The following is a 17,210-nucleotide window of genomic DNA, read 5'->3' as shown; positions in this document are numbered from 1 at the left end:
TAATCATCCTTCATCAACTAAATCTAATATTCAGTATCATCTCTTCGTTATCCCAAAACATGGTTTAAAGCTCATTGACACCGTGTCTATGGTCACTTATCTCTAAAAGTTGGATGTTTTATAAAGTTTCTAAAATAAGAAACTTTTTAATTTTTCAATCTTCATCCTTTATCATTTAAATATAAGATTTAATACATTCTCATCTTTATCTCTAAACTTGGCTAAAAGCTCATTCACACTAACTGTACGGTTTCCTATGTCTAAAAGATTGATGTCTAATACAGTTTCTAAAATAAGAAACTTTTTTTTTTCAATCTCTAGATTTCATCAACTAAATCTAAGATTCAATATCATCTCATCTGCATCTCAAAACTTAGCTAAAAGCTCCTTGACACCATCTCCAGGGTTTCCTATATCTAAAAGATTGATGTTTCCTAAAGTTTCTAAAATTAGAAACTTTCTATTTTTTCAATTTCCATCGTTGTTCAAATAAATCAAAAATTAAATACCATCTAATCCTCATCTCAAAACTTAGCTAAAAGCTCCTTGACACCATTTACAGGGTTTCCTATGTCTTAAATATTAATGTTTTATAAAGTTTCTAAAATAAGAAACTTTCAATTTTACCATCTCCATCCTTGATCAACTAAATCTAAGATTCAATATTATCTAATCTTCATCTCAAAAACTTGGTTAAAAGCTCGTTGACACCATCTATAAAGTGTTCTATGTCTAAAATAAGAAACTGTTTAGTTTTCAATATCTATTATTCACCATCTAAATCTACGATTCAATACCATCTGATCCTCATCCCAAAACTTGGCTCAAAGCAACTTAACACCATCTCTAGGGTTTCCTATGTCTAAATGATGTATGTTTTTTAAAGTTTCAAAAATAAGAAACTTTCTGTTTATTTAATCTCCATCCTTCATCAACTAAATCTATGATTCAGTACCCTCTCATTCTCATCCCAAAATTTGGCTAAAAGCTCGTTGAAATCATCTCTAGGGTTCCTATAACTAAAGGATGGATGTTTTATAAAATGTCTAAAATAATAAACTTTCTATTTTTTCAATCTCCATCCTTCATCAACTAAATCTAAGATTCAAGATCATCTCATCCTCACCCCAAAACATAGTTAAAAGCTCCTTAACACCGTCTCTAGGGTGACTTATGTGTAAAAGATGGATGTTTTATAAAGTATCTAAAAGAAGAAACTTTTTATTATTTCAGTTGCCATCCTTTATCAACTAAATCTAATATTCAATACCCTCTCATCCTCATCTCTAAACTTGGCTAAAAGCACCTTCACCCCATCTCTAGGGGTTCTTATGTCTAAAAGATTGATGTCTTATAAAGTTTGTAAAATAAGAACTTTCTTGTTTTTTAGTCTCCATCCTTCATCAACTAAATCTAAGATTCAATATCATCACATCCTCATCTCAAAACTTAGCTAAAAGCTCATTGACACCATCTCTAAGGTTTCATGTGTCTAAAAGATGGATGTTTTATAAAGTTTCTTAAAAAAGAAAATTTTAATTTTTTCAATCTCTATCCTTCATGAACCAAATCTAAGATTCAATACCATCTCATCCTCATCTCAAAACTAGGCTAAAAGCTCCTTGACACCATCTATAGGGTTTACTAAGTCTAAAAGATTGATGTCTTATAAAGTTTCTAGAATAAGAAACTTTCTATTTTTTCAATCTCCATCCTTCATCAACTAAATCTAAGATTCAATACCCTCTCATTCTCATCCCAAAACTCGGTTAAAACTTTGTTGACATCATCTTTATGGTTTCCTTTGTCTAAAAGATAGATGTTCTATAAAATTTCTAATATAAGAAACTTTCTATTTTTTCCCATCCATGATCAACTAAATCTAAGATTCAAAACCATCTTATCATCATCCCAACATTAGGCTAAAAGCTCCTTTACACCATCTCTAGGGTTACATATGTCTAAAAGATGGTTGTTTTATAAAGTTTAAGGTAAATTACATTTACACCCTCTCTAGTTTTTGACACATCCACTTCAACTCCTATAGTTTAAAACGTGACAAAGACATCCCCTCTAGTTTCGTTGGGTTTTTTTCACTGGACAGTGCGCGTGAAATGACCCATTTGCCCTATGTTTTAAGTCGACTGAAAATGAAGAAAACAACAGTTGGGTTTTTCATCTTTGGGTTTTTACTCGACGGAACTAGGTTTTTTTTTTTTTTTCTGATGGGTAAGCTGGGGTTAGGCAAACCCCGACCATATATATTGATAAAAAGGAGATTACAAAGATTGAGCAAGAGCAAACCCAAGCCACAAGCGTCCGGGAAACAAAAACAAGCCAAGAGCATAGCAGCACGAACAAAAACAAATCAAGAACAACGGCCAAAAAACCAACAACACGAGAACAACAAAAGAAAACAGCAAAAAAATAGAAAACCCCACAAAAAAGCAATAGCAAGCAACAACTAAGGGAAACAAAATTTCAAAGCCCAACAGCAAACAGATGGGGACAAGAACCCAAAATCACCCAAGAGAAGAGATCCAGACCCCACTTAGGACTTGTAAGATCCGGGGATGAGCCCTTTGAAGGGGGTTCTTTGGCCCGACAGAGAAGGGGGGTATGGGAAAGCTTTTCCTTTCTTCTTTGAAATGGTTTGCCAAGATCCTCCCTCAGATGTGGAGGGAGAGGAGACAATGCCCTTACCTGGGTCTTCTTTTGAGAGACATGCCAATAAATCCTTCCCATCAAAAACCTCTTCCGAATTGGCTAAGGAAGCAAAACTGTTAGCTTGGGCAAACTCATCATTTCGAACTGAAAGAATATTTTCTTTGAGAACTTTAGACCCAATCATAGGATCAGATTTAGGAAGATCTGGATTTATGGGACTGCTACGTACACCCTCAGCAACTCTGGAAACAGGTCTCCATTCCTTCCTAGAATGGGATGGAATGGAAGCAGGGCAATCTTCCAAGCAATGACTAAAATCCGAACAATTTGTGCAAGCCTTCGGCCTCCAATCATAAATTATGGGTTGGATAATCTCTTTGGAGGAGGTTTTGAGTGTGATGGAGGATGGGAGGACTTGTTTAGCACTGATTTGAATGCACATTCGGGCATAATTAAGCCGAGTAACTTCTGCTGTTTGGGTATCCATGTACAGAGGTTTACCTATCAAACTAGCGATTCTACTTAGACAATGCTGGGACCAAAACTTTAGGTGAAGCCCCGGGAGCCTTACCCAAACGGGAATGTCAGGTAATTGCTTCTTTTGCAAAGAGGAATCCGGATCCCACCTTTGAAGGATCAAGGGTCTGCCTCCATAATGTTGCCCAGCTTCTTCAAGAATTCGGGTGCAATCGGCTGCAGAAGAGAATTTGAATATGATAAAACCATGATCAAGGTAGTACATTTGCAGATTTCCGGAGATCTGCCATCTTCGCAAGAGAGATTCGCGAAGGGAGATGAAGAAGGGTCTTCTGCCAATAAAATACCCAACCAGACAATTCGCCCATTTAGCTTCAGATTCCAGGGTCTCATCATCATTGAAATGAAGCTTCAAATTTTCTTGTTCTTCAGCAACAGGGGTGATGAGGTCTAACTTTGTAGGCACAATACCTTGGTCATGGTTTGAGAAAAAAAATTTCCATTGATTTAGGGTAGAGCTGGGTGGCTTTAGCGACAGACTCTTACTATTTCCGGAAGCAAGAATGGAGTTCCTTGGATTCGGAATAGAGATTGGAAGATCCCTGCTCTGATCGAAGTTGGAAGAGATCAAAGGGTAGGTGCTGCTAGCTAGGGTTGTCACTGTGTGGAAGACGAACGATGATTTTCTGTCATCTTCAACCTTGGAACCATCGATTCGAGGGTTTTCTAAAACCTTCGTCTTCTCCAAGCGTTTCAGGTTTGGAAGATTTCAATCTTTTTTTTTTTTTTTTTTTTTTTGAGACCAACCAATCAAAAAAAAAGATTTCTGTCTTTTAATGTCGTGTTGTGGGAATATTGTAGAAAATGATTGGTAGGTGTTAAAATAGTTTACAAACCCTTTTGTCTCTAAATATTTTATGAAGTTTTAAAGGCTTGATTCCAAAGTTCCCACTTAAAACAAAGTTTCTGTGATTTTTTAATGGAAAATTGTCCGGTTAGGTGTTCTTTCGATGTAAACTGTAATATTAGTTAGGGTTTATGAGTATTTTATTGGTTTTTATGGAATGTCAAATTTTTTTGTTGAGAAACACGTGTTGTGGTCCCAATTTGTCAGAAAGATGTCATTTTGCCCCTTTTTTAGGGCTTTTTGTGCTATCTGTCTTGCATATGGTTTTACTGTGGTCCTACTTAGATTGTTCTGGTATCTGTGTTGCATATTTGTGTTCACATTAAGCATGTTGGGTTCCCCCACTGGAGATTCAGTGTTTTTTTTGCTTTGAAAGTAGGGTGCATATGTTGTGGTCCCCCCTCGAGAATCCATGTATTTTGGATTGAAAATAAGGGTTTGCCATTGCAGATGTGCAAATGTTGTGGTCCCCCCACTGGAAATTCTATGATTTATGCTTTGAAAGTAGGATCTCCCTCTGCGCAATGAGTGAATGTTGTGGTCCCTCCTTTGCAAAGTTAATGTTTTTTGCTTTCTAATTAGGGGTCTAGCAGTGCAATTGCGTATATATTGTGCTCTCCCACTGTAAGGGAGTGTATGTTGTGCTCCCCCTTTGCAAAGTCAATGCTTTTGCTTTAAAATTAGGGTTGTCCCCATGCAAATTAGTATATGTAGTGGTCCCCTACTGGAAATGATTATATTTTGATTTGAAATGATTATATGATGCTTTGAAATGGTCCCCTTCTATCACTGTTGAGTCAAATGCAATGCGTATATGTTGCCCCTTTCAGTGTATTTTAACTTCGTTCTTTACCTTTATATGGCGGTGATGGCCCCTGGGTATCTCACTTTCGAGGTGCATCATGGTGGAAAATTTGACAGTAAAAAGAGGGGGTATAAAGGGGGAACTGTGACGCACATCGATGACATCGACCCAGATTTGTTATCATTGTTTGAAATGCAAGACATGGTGGGAGAGATAGTTGGTGTTCCTATCCATTTGTTTATGTACCATAGGGTCCTAGGGAGAGGTAAGCATTGTGGTTTTCGAAGGATTCATTCAGACAGAGATGTCCTAGAAATGATAGACCTTCATAAAGGGAAGTCTACAATTCAGATATATCTTTACACTCTCCCATTGCCAGCAAGTGTAGCTGATGTCTTGGGAGGGACATCATAAGGACATGTTGTGGGAGGTGATGGAGGTTTGCATGGTCAAGTTGTGGCCCCCATGCCAACAAGTGGTAGCACCTCCATTCCAACAGGTGGTAGCACCTCCATTCCAACAGGTCGTAGTGAGAGGCATGGTGAAGCTGTCGATGATGAAGAGCACACCCCCATTCCAACAGGTGGTAGCACCTCCATTCTAATAGGTGGTAGCTTCTCCATTCCAACAGGTGGTAGTGAGAGGCATGGTGAAGCTGTCGATGATGAAGAGCACACCCCCATTTCAACAGGTGGTAGCACCTCCATTCAATAGGTGGTAGCTCCTCCATTCCAACAGGTGGTAGTGAGAGGCATGGTGAAGCTGTCGATGATGAAGAGCACACCCCCATTCCAACAGGTGGTAGTAAGAGGCATGGTGAAGCTGTCGATGATGAAGAGCACACCCCCATTCCATCAGATAGTAGTGATGAACATTGTGAGGATTTTGAAGACTCTGATTCAGAGGATGAAGATTTTGTTACCTTTAGAATGTCAGATTACAGTGGGAGTAGTTGTGGACTAGGCAGTGTCTGATTATCTCGATGAATCTGCTGATATTTTGGGAGGAGGTGAATTTGTGGGAGATGATGTACATGAAGAGGAAGATGTGGTTGGGGCATGTGCAGAGGAGGTTATACCTGATGATCCTTTGAGGTCAAATGCATGAGAAGATGAGGAAGATGAGTATTACCTTAGAAGTCCAATATCTTCTTCAGATGAAAGAGAACCCAAGATAGAGTTCAATGAGCATGTGGACATGGAGAAGCTATTGTTGGCCGTGGGGATGATTTTCAACTCCCACAGAGTGTTTAGAGCTGCATTGAAAGAGTATGCAATTCAGCATGGGTTTGACTACATGTATGTGAAGAATGAGCCTTCCAGGGTTACTGCAGAATGCAAGAGCAAATGTGGTTGGAGAATACATGCATCTCATATGCAACAGAGAGAATCCATTCATAAGTGCCCTAGATCATATAACAACCACCATGTTTCTTCTACTTGGTTGTCGTCAAAATATCTTGAGAAGATCAGGGATGATCCCAAATGGGATGTTCATGCAATACGGAAGAGTATTAAGAGAGATTTCAAGGTTGATGTACCTAAGTCAAAGATTTATAGGGCCAAGAGGAAGGCTTTAGAATGCATTGAGGGAGGGTATGTTGAGCAATATGCTAGAATTTGGGACTACTGTGATCTTGTCAGGGTTAAAAACCCAGGTAGTTGTTTGAAGTTGAAGGTCGAGAGGCCTACTTTGGACCGTTTCCAACCTTTCAGAGGCTATATATCAGTCTCCATGCTATGAGGTCGGGATTCTTGGCCGGTTGTAGGCCTTTTATAGGCTTGGATGGCTGCCATTTAAAAGGTCCATGGGGAGGCCAAATTCTAAGTGCAGTTGGGAAGGATGCAAATGATCAGATGTTCCCAATAGCCTATGCAATAGTGGAGGCTGAATTGAAAGAGTCATGGACTTGGTTTCTGACAACACTTCTCAATGACATTGGTCAAATTGAGACTCATGGTTGGACCTTCATTTCTGACAGACAGAAGGTATACATCATTTACTTACAGTTTCAAGTGTTTATATGGTAATGTAGTTGTCTTTTAATTCTAGAATTCTATAATTGTACCTATCATCACCTTGTTATTGCAGGGATTGGTTGAAACTTTTGAAGATATCTTGCCAAATGCAGACCCTAGGTTTTGTGTCAGGCATATGTATAGCAACTTTAAGGCGGAGTTCAAGGGTAAGATTTTGAAGGATACTATGTGGGCAGCAGCATATGCTAGCACTCCGATTGAATTTCAGAGGCACATGGCAGAGATGGAGAAACTTGATAAGCAAGCTCATGCATATCATACGAAATTAATCCTGCATTGTGGTCAAGATCAGCATTTAGCCCTAGGCCAAAATGCAATCTTCTAGTGAACAACCTGTCGGAGACATTCAATGCCTTTATTCTACCTGCTAGGGACAAGCCCATTCTAACGATGATGGAAACCATAAGAAGGCTTCTTATGGGGAGATTCTAGAAGCAGAGATCAGATATGGAGAGTTATGGGGGACCTATCTGCCCCAAAATACAAGAGAAGTTGGAGAAGACAAAGGTTGCGGCTTGTGATTGCCATGTCGAATGGTCTGGTGGGGAGGAGTATGAGGTCCAAAGGTATGGGAAGCAATATGTTGTTAACTTAGGGCAAAAGACTTGTGGATGTAGGAGTTGGGACTTGAATGGTATCCCATGCATGCATGCTATTGCAGTCATCTTCTACCAGCATGAGACTGTAGAGAAATATGTCGACCCCTGCTACCAGAAAGATGCCTTCTAGAGGAGTTACAAAGAACTGATTCACCCCATGCCTAGTATGGAGCAGTGGCAATCTTTAGACATGGACCCGGTCCTCCCACCTCCAATAAGAAGGCCCCCAGGAAGGCCAAAGAAGCTGAGGAGGAGGGATGCAGATGAACCCAAAAGACCTACAAATCCATTCAAGTTAGTAAGAAAGCATGGGTCACTAAAATGTAGTAAGTGTGGTCTGTTTGGACACAACAGTCACACTTGCAAAGGGCCTATCAAGGAAAAAAAGAAGTCGGCTTCTCGAGGGAGAAGAACACCATCTACTACTAGTGATGCAGCTGGTGCTAGTACATCTGTTGTTGGGCATCGTAGGGGAAAAGAACCAGTCATCAGGGGCTGGCACACACCTGGAGGAAGAAGTGAGAGAGGTGAGAGAGGTGGGAGAGGTAGTAGAGGTGGGAGAAGAGGCCATTTTTTCTCTTATCCGACAAGAAAAGTAAGTAACCTTCATAGTTCCTTATCTTTCCATATGAGTTAGTACATATCACTATGACCTAACTTCTTCTTGTTGGCAACTTTACAGTCACCTCGCAAATTAAGTGCACCTGGTGCTTCTGCTAGTACTTCTGCTGTTGGAAGTACTTCTGTACCTTATTTTGGGACCCAACAGTCTTCAGCTCCAGGTGGGAAGTGATGTTTGGATTCTCTTCATATCTGTCTTCAGCTCCAGGTGGAGGGTTTTTGATGGGCATGCTTACTTTCAAGTTGAAGATGGCCAATGTTTTGGAAGTTTATTGCAGGGATTAGTTATGTTATGTTAACAATGTTATGTAAACACTATTTTTTCTATGTTCTTCATGAATACTTGGGGGGGCAAATACAGAATGTTGCTTGTTCATGACTGTTTGTGGGCCGACTGGTTGTCTTCTTCTTGCATGTGGAGGGTTTTGGGTTTTTGTAATGAACAAGTGTAATTTGACATTGGTTTCAGATGGCATACGTGTCTTTGTAATGCAAATGACAGACATGTATTTCTCCATGGCTTGTATTAAATGAACAGGTGGTCTATGCTTCTATTGAATGAACAAGTGATCTATGCTTGTATTGAATGGATATTTGTCCATGGGTTGTAAATGAACAGGTGCTCTATGCTTGTATTGAATGGAATTTGCTTCATGCTTATATTCAATCAACACGTGCTCTATGCTTGTAATGAATGGGATCTGCTTCATGCTTGTATTCAATGAACAGGTTCTACATACTTGTATTCAATGAACATGTGCTACATGCTTGTATTGAATGAACAGGTGTAGCAGAATCATTGAATGAACAAGTGCTCTGCAGCAGAATCATTGAATGAACAGGTGCTTCATGTTTCTTCTATTCAATGAACATGTGCTTCATGCTTGTATTCAAATGACAGGTGCTTCAAATGGGTTGTATTCAATGAACAGGTGCTCTATGCTTCTATTGAATGGTATCTGCTTCTTATGGTTTGTATGGAATGGCATAGGGTTCAGATGGGTTGTAATGCTTACCGTACAATTCACATGTGTTGTATTGAATGGCAATGGTTGAGATAGTATATTGTTTGTCATCTTATATGGTCTAGGTCTGTCTTCTTATATGGTTCAGATGGGTTGAGATGGTATATGCTATCGTAATTGAACATGGTATTCAACCTGGTAATTCAAAATGGTAGTTCAACATGGTAATTCAACCAGCTCATTCAACCTGATAATTGAACATGGTAATTCACAGTGGTTATTGAAGGTGCTGGCAATTGATGTTGATTGCATTCAATCATTATTAATGTTGGTTGAATTCCTTTCATGGTTGGTAAGTCAACATGGTAATTGAACTTAGTAATTCAGACCAACCATTAAGAAGTATTCAGACCTCCCAATTAAGAAGTAAAAACTGAAATAAGACCAAGCATCATGATAAGAAATAGATTGAAATCCACTTTCATTTCTTCAACACATTTCTTACATAGATAGAGTTAGATTAGAAGTCTTTCAAAACATCATTTCAATACGGACAAATCCATGGGTACTACATTTTGTTCCCAGTCACAATCACATTCCAATAAACTACACCCACTAAGAAAACAACACATAGAAGAGCAGCACCCCATGACATGGCAAGTAAGGTCCACAAAATCTTTTTCCTGCGACGATACTTGTCGACTTCAGCGTCCAACCTTTCAAGCTCCGCCAGCACCTTTGAGAACTTCTACATAACCTTCGGTACGATAGCACTTCCTCGAACACATATCGGTGGATCCACCCATTCGAAAAAACCATAAGAAGCATCCATCTGAAATCGTACAAGCTCATTTAGAGTTACCCCATAATTCATATCCAAAGTATGACTATTAACAAAAGATTGCTCACCTCATACCCAGAACACCCCAAAAACCTTCGCCCGAAGTTAGTGCTAGTCCATGATGTCCTTAGTGGCGCTCGTTGTCCACAGTGGCATGGTGTGAAGGCAGAACCTTGTGAATGTTTACCACTCGAAGAGGAACCAGCTAATGCCATCTACCTAGGCCAAAAACTTACCCAACTGTTATTTTTTCCAAATTAGGCAAACCCTTATAATGCACTTATAAGGGTTTCTTACTTGTAAATTAACCAACATTAACCGGTAGGGTTTCTATTAATAAAACTCATTCCAAACCTTAACAAGGGTTTTTGACAAATAAATCACAGCCACAAATCAAATACAAGAAAACCCTTAGAACTCAAATACAAAAAAACCCCCACAAATCAAACACTAGAAAACCCCCAAAAATCACAGCCAAGTAAACAACAAACATTAGGGTTTTTAAAAAAGTAGCATTAGGTTTACAGAACAACAAAAAATACATTGGATGAAATGACAAACTTTTCTGCCTCAAATAATAACAAATTTCACCACACAGACGTGATTAACAGTATATTACTTCGTTTGCACAAGGGGAAATGATGAAATACATAAATGTAGTATAAAATCACAAAACATACCTGTAACCTTGTGAGAGGTGTGTCCAGACAAGAACCCTAACCCTTCGAAGTTTCCTTTTCCACAATGAAGCTTTGTTTAAGATATTTTAAAAAAAACGGTCTGTAAATGCCTTATACACAAAGAGAACACAGATAAGGGGGTATTTTGGTCCATAAAATATCAACCCTGGTTACTTTCTGCGGTTCTGTCGGGTTAACGTAACGGTCAGTTGACGGAAGGGGTATACTTATAACAAAACGAAATTAGAGGGGATGTCTTTGTCACGTTTTAAACTATAGGGGTTGAAGTAGATGTGTCAGAAACTAGAGGGGGTGTAAATGTAATTGTAGACACCCCATTTTGACCGTACCCCAAGCTATCATTTTGAATAAAAATTCCATCAGATGAGTGCGTTAGGGTCCCAAGTTGTACCCTGGGCTAGCTTAGGGTCCCACCAGGGTCCCTGTGAAATTTCATCAAGATCTGAGCTGATTCGCCTAGTGAGCAAGCCTCGATGGTGTCGCGGTGCAAGTTCAGAAGGGCGGAGGCGAAATATGTCATTTCCCGTATACAAGAGGGCATTCTTGGAAATTTCTATTGCTTCCTTCACAAGCAATCTTTGGTTGCCATTAGATCAGATCAGAGGGTTAGGACTCATGTAAAGGTGAGTGAATTTTTGCCCTGTTCTCTACTTAGACCACCCATGTCAATATAAGAAAAGATTGAGAAGTGCCTTGGGGTGGGCTGTCTGGGGAATAAAAGGGGGCAAAAATATCATTTTCCTTCTTAAAAGCCCAAATCAATTAGGGTTTTGGAGGAGGTCTTCATTCTCTTCTCCAAGAGGGAGCCCCATCGGCAGCCGGATAGCAGAGAGAAGCAGAGGGAGAGAAATTTACAGAAAAGAAATCGAGCAGAGAGGGGAAGAGCCATTGCCACCATTCTTTTTCTTCTTCTTCTTCTCCCAACCATCACCTCCATTTTTCATTTATCCCTAATCCAAAACCATCCTCTGCAAATCCGACCGAGCACCACCATCTCCCACCATTCGAACCCACCGGAATCCATTACCCACCGGAGCTTCACCACCTACACCCCCATCGACCGCCTCCAATCAAACCCCCATTTAACCCCAAACCCCTTTTCCATTTCGGAAAATCACAGAGAGAGACGAGAGCAGAGGGAGATCTCATATTTTTACAGGGAGAGAGAAAGAGATTGCAAGGAGAGGGAGAGTGCTTCTTCTCCGGCCAGCACCTCCTCCGACCAAATCCGCGCCGCCATCTCCTCCTCCTTCTTCTTCCTCTTCTTCATCTTCTACCTCCATCAATCCCCACCAATATTCCCACCACCTTCTTCCATCACCCAAACGACCAAAACCCCCTTCTCATTTACCCATTTAATTCCAACCTCCATGGATTCCGGTGGCTTTGCCGGAATCCGGTCATTCCCCTCTACAAACCCTCTTCGACCCCACTTCATTTTCTCCACTTCCAAACCCCCAACCGCCATTTCCACCACCCAGCTCTCCTACTGCCGACACTTCCATCTCCCCCTTTTCTAGAAAACCCTCTTCCATTTCCCATCACCATTGATTCCAGCAATTTCGTCGGAATCCGACCAAACCACCTCTTAGCCGCCCCTCATTCCCACTTCTTAATCTCCAAAACCCTTTTCATTTTCCTCTCAAACCCTCTTCTCCACCATTATCACCACCACCATCAACCTCCGCCTCCACCTCCGATCTTTGCGAGTCCCGTAAAGCTGACCGCCAATCTCTGTAAATTTCACCCTGCTCGTGCACAATCCGAAGGAAGAAGGAGATGTGAAGAATTCCTCTATAGCAGTTCAAAGCTTTGGATTGGAAAGTAGAGGAATAGATAAGGATGAGCTCATATCCCCAGGCTCGATTTTGTTTTTGACCTCGGAGATCATGCTGTGCATTTGAGTTGTATAAGAGTAAGGTCTGTTTCTTCTTAATCTCATTTATTTTATAGCATTGGACTTTGGTGTTTGGATTCGAATGACATGGAGTTGGTACTTGATTCCTAGCTAAGGTTGTCATCTAGATTTTGTACTCTTCAGGCTAAGGCTGTGCTTCTTCCGAGATTTTCAATCCCGTGTGCATATATTTGATCAATACAGTGGTAGAGCTTTGTATTCGAATCTGATTTCTTCGGGATTTTAGTCTTGTTCTATTAGTTCAATAAGAGTTGAGGGCCAGGATGAGGCTACTCGGAGCACCTCCTTTCCTCTCTCCTTTTCTCCCCTTCAGGTTTTCAGTCAATACTCAGGTTTTTAGAGCTTCCCTTGTTTCCGAGACTTTCATTGGAGTTGGAGTTTCTTCACAGCGTTTGACCTTGTCATTGGTTTTTGGAAACCTTCACTTTGGGTTCCGGCGATGACGGAATGTTTCTTGAGCCAACCCCTTGCCCTCCTTATCATTTTTCCCATCTTAGGGTCTTCACAGGGTTTGAGGGGTTTCCTTTCTTTCAGGGTCTATTCTTCGCGCCTTCCTTCGAGATTCCCTTTGCATTTCAGGATTTCATCGATCGTGGGAACACTTCTCTCGAGGTTGGGCGATGAAGGCGATAGCCCAAGCCCATCTTTAGGGGACTCGCTCAATCCAAGTAGCGCTCCCCTCTTTTGTTTAGTAGGCCTACCCAACCTTTTGGATTTCTTTTAACCATTTTTTTAAAAAAGAACCTTTCTCTGGGCAATGATAAGGTTACTTGGAGCCCGTCTTTATGTTTTGTGGCTCACCGCTTCACACTTGGATCTGCACAAGTTGATGTCCCCTGTATGCACTGAAATTTTTAATAAATTGGAATTATCATAATCTTTTGATATTTTTTATATTCTTCTCTTGTATTAATCTTTGAGTTAGGTTTTGAAGATGATAATAAATGGACTGCTCAGGTGAGACTCTCTTGAGGTTCATAAACTTGTCTTTTATTTAAATAAATTGTTTTAGGAAAGAAGGAGATCAGATGACTACTCTATTCGATATTATCGACATGAGTACTGTCTGATCTCAAGGCGGGCTTAGAAATATTATCTTGTGTATTTGTGATATCAGATGATTACTTTAGCATCATCTGATTTCACCCCCATATTGGGGCAGTGGTACTTGTGGTTGGGCATAGAAGTGTTTAATGTTGTTTCTTGCTTTATTAGGCTATCCAGCGGCTGGTCTGGACTAATTTATGTTGTTTATCATTTTATGATTGCTATAGGTTGTGTATTTTTTTAATTGAAAATTCTTCTTTGCTTAACACTTGATTTATTTTTATAATAATTGAATGGAAATCTGAGTTTACTTGATAACCTTTTTCTTCATTTTGATTAGAGACTAACTCAGTCTTATTAGAGCTTTGCTTGTTTGAGATCTTGCATTGTTTTCTCTCTTCTTGGGGCGCTATCTTTCTTGTTGTGGTTCGTCTCTTTGAGGCGTTAGTTGCTTGTTCGGGGTTTCCCTTTTTGATTTAGGGCTTTGCCCTAGTTTGTGGTTATGCTTGCGTGTTCCCTTTAAGATTGAAAATATTTTAAGGTCCAGAGCATTGGAAAAGCTTTAAAATCCAAAAACATTAGAAATTTAAAACTCAAAAACATTTGAAAACTTTAAAAATATCAAAAACATTTGAAAATATAAAAAACCTTAAAAAATCTAAAGTGTTGAGTGTTTCTTTTAGAAGCGTAGTTTGAGAGTTCGTTTCGAACTACGTTGGCTTGATCCTCTCTCACGAGGTACGTAGTGCAGCTCGGGATTTTTATCCCAAGTCCAGCCAAACTTTTGTAAATAAACTTTGAAAATCCTTCAAAAACCTTTAAAACTTTGTTTTTAACAAGATCTTCCTCTAGAGTTAGGAGTTTGTCCTAGATAGAGAGTTTTAGAGTTAGGAGTTTGTCTTTGATGTGTTGTGTGGTTTGTTTGTGTTTGTGTTAGAGTTAGGGGTTTGTCCTAGAGTAATAGGAGCGCCTCCGTCCGGTCAGTTGGCGATTCACATCGCCGACTGATGACTAGGTCTAAGACGCGTTAGTGATCCCATTGTTTTCCTTAGGAAATACAGCTTAGTTACACATAGGTTGTAGGAACCACCTGCATTACCTTAAGGCTAACTTGCATTTAGTTAGGGCATATAGGGTGTCCTAAAATTCATAATTCACTGGAATTTAAATAATCGTACAATAAACTTTAATAATTGGTCCGGTCTTTTAGATCGAGTCTAGGATAGAGGGCTAGGTGTCTTAGGCATCATAGCTTAGAATATGAGCGAAGAACTACGTTGCCTTGATTCTCGTGGAGGCGGGGATACGTAGGCTTCTTTGGATGAATACCAGACCATCCGAGGACTCGGGCTAATAATTTAGAGTCTTAGGATTTGTGGTGTTGTTATTGTATGTTTTGATATGTTCTCTTACTTTCTTGTACTGATCCTATACCTTTAGCTGTAGCTTGTATGTGTTTGTCCACCAGAACTTAGGCACCTATTAGGCATGGCACTCATAACCTAGTTATCATTAGGTGCCATTTATTTTGATTCTTTTGTGTGTGCTTATTTTCATCTCCGAGACATGCATGATTAGATAGACGTTTTCTCGGAGATGCGTGTTCCCATTTCATATGATTTTCTCTTGAAACTCTTCAAGGTTAATAATAAATGGCATAAGAGACCAAGTGTTCGCACTCGGGCGAATTGGGGGCGCTTTTCGGACCTTCTCCATTCGTCACCAGGCACGGACCTTTAGTATCTCTGGTTTTCCATTGCAAACAGAGCATTTGTTTTGGTTCCATGGCGCATCCATGGATGGCGACTCTGAGTTATTTTTAGATATATCTTGGTTTCGAGCCCTGGCTCCGGATCAGGATGTATCTCTTTCCTTTTATATCGCCACTCATGCTTTGCTGTGAGGGTGGCATCCGTTTCGAGAGTTCCTTAGCAGAGCTCTCTTCCATTGTGGAGATCTTTGAGGATTGCAGGAGGGATCTCGCGTCTCTCGGCACCGTCCTCGGATCGGGTTCCACAGTAATTTACCCTAAAGTTTATAAAATAAGAAACTTTCTATTTTTTTAATCTCCATCCTGATGGCATCTGGATCCGGGTCTGCGATCGCGCTGTCGGTAGAGGGCCTCCGCGGGGTCTGCAATCACAAACAAAGGGGGTCAGGGGGTCCGGGGTGGGTCCCGGACGACCACTTCGACACCCAAGTCAGATCCTTCGACCAATCAATATAAAGAACAGCGAGAGGGGGAAGGGGTTTTGATCAGGGTTACCAGGGCCAGTGCGTGGGCTCTTTTCTGGGTGTGTGGATGAGTGGGTCGGAGGGGACTAGCAGGGAGAATAGGATTGAGTTCCTAGCCTCCTCTGTTGTCACCTCGCCTCTTTTTCCGGTTGTCCTGGCGGAGCTGAGAATGGGGGAAGTCCCTTTTTTAGAAAAAGTGGGATCCGTTCTTCTTCCTTTTCCTCCCTTTTAAAGGGAGGCGCGCGACCCCTTTCATCATTATGGAGAGAAAGCCTTCCTTTGCAGGATTGGGCCGTCCCCTGCCTTGCCGGCGCGCATGGCTTCGCCGGCCGTCTCCTTCCATAGTTTGTGATGATGAGGCCTGGGTGGCGACGCGTGTTATGTCTGCATGGTCTTTATCATTTTCCAACGTCTTTCTTCATGATGGCTGGGTTCTCCTCGTGCATGGGCGACACGTGGCGATTTCTGAGAACGACGCCGTATTTGTGTCCTATCATATAACTCCCCCTTACTCCTCAATGGACCAAGGGAGTAATGTTTTGTTCGAGCAATGCCATGATGAGGGCATTTACGAGGACTTCGGGGTACGAGGAGGCGTGCTGTTTTATCCGGCTGCCGTCCCCAGGAAACGGTAGCGTCGTTAGATGGATTGCCTTGTTTCGAGGCACCAGGATTCCCTTCTTGAGTTTAAAAGGGGGATTACCCCGGCGCTTTGTAGTAGGTGTCCTTTCGTGCCTTCTTCAACAACATGTCTGGTTTTCCTTCGCGAGTTAGGGGCAAGGCCCGCCTCTTCCAGGAATCGTCGAGTGACCCCGACTTGTCTGCCGATTCGAGGGAGGATCTTGCGGCTAGGAGGAACCCGGGTTCTTCCTCCGGCTTCCCCCCCCCCCTTCGCCTTTCCTCCTTGCCCAGGGAAGACAAGTCGTCTCGTTTCCGTGTCGCCAGGGAGTGGTCTTTTTTCTCCCGAGCCTATCACCAGGGAACGGAATTACGTGGCCGTATTTTGAAGATGGGCAAGGAGATCGAGGTCTTGAAGCGGGAGGACGAGGCTCTACAGAAAAAGGTTGACCTTCTTAATGAGCAGCTGTTTGAATATGAGGTGGACCCCCTACTGCAGAGCTCCTGGGAAGAGGAGGGGAACCCTTCGGGAGAGGAGTCTTCCTCTGATTAGCCTCCGACTTCTCTTGTCTTTCTGCGTGCCTTTCCTTTTTCCTGTTGGGGATTTTGGGGCCTGCGTGTCCTGCGCTTTGTTTCTTGCTTTCCTTTCTTTTTGTAGGCCTGTGGGCCAGGATGATGTGAATGGATAATCTTTATGAATTCGCGCTGCGCCTCTCTGTGTTGTTTTTCCCATCTGTTCGATATGAATTATCTTGGTTGTGAGGACCTGT

Source organism: Tasmannia lanceolata, unplaced genomic scaffold, assembly GCF_043159265.1.
Source record: "Tasmannia lanceolata isolate RefF3 unplaced genomic scaffold, GAP_Taslan_0.1 ptg000003l, whole genome shotgun sequence".
Classification (NCBI taxonomy): domain Eukaryota; kingdom Viridiplantae; phylum Streptophyta; class Magnoliopsida; order Canellales; family Winteraceae; genus Tasmannia; species Tasmannia lanceolata.
This window is presented reverse-complemented; position numbering follows the sequence as displayed.